This window comes from Neolamprologus multifasciatus, chromosome 12 (genome assembly GCF_963576455.1).
Source record: "Neolamprologus multifasciatus chromosome 12, fNeoMul1.2, whole genome shotgun sequence".
Classification (NCBI taxonomy): Eukaryota; Metazoa; Chordata; class Actinopteri; order Cichliformes; family Cichlidae; genus Neolamprologus; species Neolamprologus multifasciatus.
In genome coordinates this window covers 25,308,233-25,315,265 of record NC_140450.1, presented here as the reverse complement: position 1 = coordinate 25,315,265, position 7,033 = coordinate 25,308,233, and the positions used below count along the sequence as shown (strand labels likewise).

The following is a 7,033-nucleotide window of genomic DNA, read 5'->3' as shown; positions in this document are numbered from 1 at the left end:
AACTTATTTTGTATATTAAAAAAGACACTTTAATGAAGATTCTTATTTGAAACTGGTGATAAAATCCAGGTCAGATACAGTTACATACAAGCATACAGTACACACTACTGCTCAAAGGTCAGAGGTCAGTTAGAAAAGTCCCTGATTTTAATAGAAAATTGGCTTTAATGTAACATCACATGAAGTTTATCAGTAATGTTTCACAGCTTTTAATCAAATCCTTCATCATCCATAAGTTGTGATGGAAAAATGTCTGCAAGCGTGCAGGAGCCCATTTTTAGAGACAATCACTCCTGTGTCATAATGTTCATTGAAGTTTATCAGGTCAGACGACCAACAGATGATAAGAAATATAATCTTACTAATTATTAGAGTTGAAAAGTACTTTGCTAAGCAAAATTCAATGAGGTTAGGCTGGAGCTTGAGACGTTAACATAACAGGTTCAGTTGGTGATTCATGAAAGAAAATAAATCTTCTACAAATCTATTGGAGAATTCTGATTGTAAGAAATGAAAAATATTCAAAGAGTGAAACTTTTTAAAAAAAGTGAAGGTTTTGTGCAGCTGGGTGTTGCAGCCCCTTTAGAGGAAAATGGAAACTTGGTTTCATGTGGTTAAAAACAAACACTGGGATGATCCAGACACATTTATTGTTTCTTTAATCACCACAATAGTTTCAGTTTGTGCAAAAATCTTTAAAAAGCTGTTTTGAGTGATAACTTAGGCTTTAATGTGTTAAGCTTGCATTAGATAAGACAATGTACCACTGAACACAGGAGGGATTATTGCTGAAAATGGGTCTCTGAACACCTCTGTAGATATTCTATTAAAAATCATTCATGATTTGTGATCAGTGTTAATATTAAGCATTTATATGATTATTTTTAAAAATTGCTGTGATTCAATCTGAAACCTAATTTGAGTCTATTCTGAAAACAAGACATTTCTAATTCACCTCAGACTTTTGAGCTGTAGTCTACATTGTAATGATAGTGTATGGTTATTGATTAGAGCAGATGATATGAGACTATCAGGAGAGACTGTTAAAAAGTTATGAGCTGTCTTGATGCAGAGAAAGTGGAGTTTGTCATCCTGGAGCTGCTGCCAAGATTGAATGATGCTCTGCCTCTGTGGTCAAGTTCAGACATAGGCTTTAAGCAACCATGAGCCACTGATAAGCGTGATAGATTAATAAGCATGTATAAAGTGGGCTTGTTAAACAGCTCTGATAGGAGAAAGTCAATGAGCACGCAATAAAGTGGACTTGTTAGGGACAGTTTACCATCAGCCTTGATAAAGTTTAACTTATTTTGTATTGAAAGACAGACTTTAAAGAAGATTCTTATTTGAAACTGGTGATAAAATCCAGGTCAGATACAGTTACATACAAGCATACAGTACACACTACTGCTCAAAGGTCAGAGGTCAGTTAGAAAAGTCCCTGATTTTAATAGAAAATTGGCTTTAATGTAACATCACATGCAGTTTATCAGCAATGTTTCACAGCTTTAATCAAATCCTTCATCATCCATAAGTTGTGATGGAAGAATGTCTGCAAGCGTGCAGGAGCCCATTTTTAGAGACAATCACTCCTGTGTCATAATGTTCATTGAAGTTTATCAGGTCAGACGACCAACAGATGATAAGAAATATAATCTTACTAATTATTAGAGTTGAAAAGTACTTTGCTAAGCAAAATTCAATGAGGTTAGGCTGGAGCTTGAGACGTTAACATAACAGGTTCAGTTGGTGATGCATGAAAGAAAAGAATTTTCTTCTACAAATCTATTGGAGAATTCTGATTGTAAGAAATGAAAAATATTCAAAGAGTGAAACTTTTTAAAAAAGTGAAGGTTTTGTGCAGCTGGGTGTTGCAGCCCATTTAGAGAAAAATGGAAACTTGGTTTCATGAGGTTAAAAACAAACACTGGGATGATCCAGACACATTTATTGTTTCTTTAATCACCACAATAGTTTCAGTTTGTGCAAAAATCTTTAAAAAGCTGTTTTGAGTGATAAGTTAGGCTTTAATGTGTTAAGCTTGCATTAGATAAGACAATGTACCACTGAACACAGGAGGGATTATTGCTGAAAATGGGTCTCTGAACACCTCTGTAGATATTCTATTAAAATCATTCATGATTTGTGATCAGTGTTAATATTAAGCATTTATATGATTATTTTCATAAATTGCTGTGATTCAATCTGAAACCTAATTTGAGTCTATTCTGAAAACAAGACATTTCTAATTCACCTCAGAATTTTGAGCTACATTGTAATGATAGTGTATGGTTATTGATTAGAGCAGATGATATGAGACTATCAGGAGAGACTGTTAAAAAGTTATGAGCTGTCTTGATGCAGAGAAAGTGGAGTTTGTCATCCTGGAGCTGCTGCCAAGATTGAATGATGCTCTGCCTCTGTGGTCAAGTTCAGACATAGGCTTTAAGCAACCATGAGCCACTGATAAGCGTGATAGATTAATAAGCATGTATAAAGTGGGCTTGTTAAACAGCTCTGATAGGAGAAAGTCAATGAGCACGCAATAAAGTGGACTTGTTAGGGACAGTTTACCATCAGCCTTGATAAAGTTTAACTTCATTTGTATTGAAAGACAGACTTTAAAGAAGATTCTTATTTGAAACTGGTGATAAAATCCAGGTCAGATACAGTTACATACAAGCATACAGTACACACTACTGCTCAAAGGTCAGAGGTCAGTTAGAAAAGTCCCTGATTTTAATAGAAAATTGGCATTAATGTAACATCACATGAAGGTTATCAGTAATGTTTCACAGCTTTAATCAAATCCTTCATCATCCATAAGTTGTGATGGAAAAATGTCTGCAAGCGTGCAGGAGCCCATTTTTAGAGACAATCACTCCTGTGTCATAATGTTCATTGAAGTTTATCAGGTCAGACGACCAACAGATGATAAGAAATATAATCTTACTAATTATTAGAGTTGAAAAGTACTTTGCTAAGCAAAATTCAATGAGGTTAGGCTGGAGCTTGAGACGTTAACATAACAGGTTCAGTTGGTGATGCATGAAAGAAAATAAATCTTCTACAAATCTATTGGAGAATTCTGATTGTAAGAAATGAAAAATATTCAAAGAGTGAAACTGTTAAAAAAAGTGAAGGTTTTGTGCAGCTGGGTGTTGCAGCCCCTTTAGAGGAAAATGGAAACTTGGTTTCATGAGGTTAAAAACAAACACTGGGATGATCCAGACACATTTATTGTTTCTTTAATCACCACAATAGTTTCAGTTTGTGCAAAAATCTTTAAAAAGCTGTTTTGAGTGATAAGTTAGGCTTTAATGTGTTAAGCTTGCATTAGATAAGACAATGTACCACTGAACACAGGAGGGATTATTGCTGAAAATGGGTCTCTGAACACCTCTGTAGATATTCTATTAAAAATCATTCATGATTTGTGATCAGTGTTAATATTAAGCATTTATATGATTATTTTTTAAAAATTGCTGTGATTCAATCTGAAACCTAATTTGAGTCTATTCTGAAAACAAGACATTTCTAATTCACCTCAGACTTTTGAGCTGTAGTCTACATTGTAATGATAGTGTATGGTTATTGATTAGAGCAGATGATATGAGACTATCAGGAGAGACTGTTAAAAAGTTATGAGCTGTCTTGATGCAGAGAAAGTGGAGTTTGTCATCCTGGAGCTGCTGCCAAGATTGAATGATGCTCTGCCTCTGTGGTCAAGTTCAGACATAGGCTTTAAGCAACCATGAGCCACTGATAAGCGTGATAGATTAATAAGCATGTATAAAGTGGGCTTGTTAAACAGCTCTGATAGGGGAACGTCAATGAGCACGCAATAAAGTGGACTTGTTAGGGACAGTTTACCATCAGCCTTGATAAAGTTTAACTTATTTTGTATATTAAAAAAGACACTTTAATGAAGATTCTTATTTGAAACTGGTGATAAAATCCAGGTCAGATACAGTTACATACAAGCATACAGTACACACTACTGCTCAAAGGTCAGAGGTCAGTTAGAAAAGTCCCTGATTTTAATAGAAAATTGGCTTTAATGTAACATCACATGAAGGTTATCAGTAATGTTTCACAGCTTTTAATCAAATCCTTCATCATCCATAAGTTGTGATGGAAAAATGTCTGCAAGCGTGCAGGAGCCCATTTTTAGAGACAATCACTCCTGTGTCATAATGTTCATTGAAGTTTATCAGGTCAGACGACCAACAGATGATAAGAAATATAATCTTACTAATTATTAGAGTTGAAAAGTACTTTGCTAAGCAAAATTCAATGAGGTTAGGCTGGAGCTTGAGACGTTAACATAACAGGTTCAGTTGGTGATTCATGAAAGAAAATAAATCTTCTACAAATCTATTGGAGAATTCTGATTGTAAGAAATGAAAAATATTCAAAGAGTGAAACTTTTTAAAAAAAGTGAAGGTTTTGTGCAGCTGGGTGTTGCAGCCCCTTTAGAGGAAAATGGAAACTTGGTTTCATGTGGTTAAAAACAAACACTGGGATGATCCAGACACATTTATTGTTTCTTTAATCACCACAATAGTTTCAGTTTGTGCAAAAGTCTTTAAAAAGCTGTTTTGAGTGATAAGTTAGGCTTTAATGTGTTAAGCTTGCATTAGATAAGACAATGTACCACTGAACACAGGAGGGATTATTGCTGAAAATGGGTCTCTGAACACCTCTGTAGATATTCTATTAAAAATCATTCATGATTTGTGATCAGTGTTAATATTAAGCATTTATATGATTATTTTTTAAAAATTGCTGTGATTCAATCTGAAACCTAATTTGAGTCTATTCTGAAAACAAGACATTTCTAATTCACCTCAGACTTTTGAGCTGTAGAGTTGCACACAGTAGAAATTTTGTATTCATTGTTTATCTTGGTTTTCTTCTGATTTTAGTATCTATTTGTGAGTGTATTTTTTATTTGCACTATTTTATTCTGTTTGTATCGCATGTTTTTAGTGTGTCATTTTACGTTTTTTTAATCCACTGTGGATTAGCTGGGCATGGGAAAAATTAGCTGACAGTGATCCCATGTTGAGGCATGGGTGTGTCCAGAGGTGTCCTTTCAGCTGTTTAAAGGTCGTATTAAAAGGAAGCAAGCTGAGCACTGGAAGGAGAGAGGCCCTAGATTGGAAGAGGAACGTATGAAGGCCAGGTGGAAAAGAGGGAGCCGCTGCGTGATCGTGGGGGGTGCTACGCCTTGTCTGGAGACCGGTCAGCGTGATGTGGTGACCCAGTCCCGACAGCAGGAACGGTGACAGTAGGAGACAACGTGTGTGATTGACATCAGGGCAGATGTATACCACTGCCTGCATTTGTCAGTAGCGTCTCACTGTTGTTCACTGGGTGCAGCCGTGTTGGGAGAGGGTCGCCATGGCTATAAGCCAGGACAGCTTCCGGGATGATGGTTCTGGCTCCTATTTGTTTTTACTTACAGGTGATGACGTGAGGGGAGCCGCGGTGGTATCGAGCGACGGACTCCAATGCAGAATGCGAACTGGGCTGGGATGTGATGGGCCCAGTGGACGGATGAGACTGGGACAGGAGGCTCCTCGTCTGCCTGACACGAGGCTGGCGTGGACCCCGCTCAGCAAGAGGAATTTCTGTCCAGCTCAAGAACACACAAGGAATATTCGTCCTGGGTTGTGGGACTGGGTGGGATTTCTGTGCATGAAGAGAATTGTATTTTGACCAGTTTTAGAATAATCTCATCCAGTCTCAGTGGGAATTTTAGCATATCGAGAAAATTTCATTGTATACTTTATTTCTTAGTATCTGGTTTGTTTTATTCCTGCTGTCCACCTCGTGGAATAAACATGAATGAAACAATACTTTCCTGTCAAAAACAATATTTTAGTCAAGCCTAGCAGAAAGTTTCATATATATCATGAACATCTTTCCTCTTTGTCTCCCTATAGTTTAGTTTCATTTTCTTACCCCAACCGGTGGAGGCAGATGGCCACTCCCTGATTCTGGTTCTGCTGAAAATGGAGTTTTTCCTTCCCACTGTTGCCAAGTTCTTGCTCATAGGGGGTCATTTGATTGTTGGGGCTTTCTCTGTATTATTGCACAACCTTTATCTTATCATATATTTCAAGTTTATATGTTGTGAATTGGCTTGATTTAAATCAAATTGAACTCATTCAATTAAAACCAAATATAACTTGTAATCGAATCTATTCAAATGTAAAGTCATCTCACTCAATTTGGACTAGCACTGAAAAATACACTGACATCCTGTTTCCCAATTAGCAGATCAGAGGTTGATGTTTTATTCATGACTCAATACTTGAATGGTTTTATCCTGTTTATAAATAAACATTTAAAAAGGACATTGCTTCATTGTCTGATTCATTCTTTGTCTGTGTCAGTCCTTAATACACACACGTATACAATAATTCTAGTTGCCACAGTCTCCGGAGATCCTATGCTCCGTTTTCTCATACTTTTCTTCACTGTTTACCTCATTTTGCCCAATAAAATGTACATTTTTGTAAACAATGACTTGTTTTGGCCTATTAAAAAAACTGGCTCCATATGAGGACGTCACCACTTTGCATTTTACAAATCAAGTAAACAAACACGGGGCTGTTTATCATATAACTAACATTTAGGTCTGTGGGATGGAAGGATGGGAGCTTTAAATGTTGTGCCTCCATAATCATTCTAGAGTCTTTACAGTGTTCAGCCCCTGCTGTGATTTGGTGCTACATACATAAACTTGAAATGAATTAATCCACCTGTTCACAGGAGTCACAGGAAGATGACACCAAACATCAGAAGATCTTATTGTGCGCCACAGTAAAAGGGTGGTTTCTTGGGACTAAAGCACATAATAAACTACAGCAGAAGCTCACATAAAGCAGGAAATAAGCAGGCAGCACTTGATCTGCTAATGCACGTTTCCCACTTTTATTGTTGCCTCATTCACTAACAGTTCAATGGTGCAAGATTACCATACACAGAATTAAGATATCTGCATGACACATCTATGCTGTAC

The 7,033-nt window shown here is 36.6% G+C and overlaps 1 long non-coding RNA gene across 1 annotated transcript; it reads left to right on the top strand.

Moving 5' to 3' along the window:
- The first annotated feature begins 4,873 nt into the window (after positions 1-4,873).
- Positions 4,874-5,864, top strand: LOC146507107 (uncharacterized). Its single transcript, XR_014877201.1, has 2 exons — positions 4,874-5,350; positions 5,471-5,864. It is a non-coding gene; the product is annotated as an uncharacterized LOC146507107 (long non-coding RNA).
- The last annotated feature ends 1,169 nt before the right edge of the window (positions 5,865-7,033 follow it).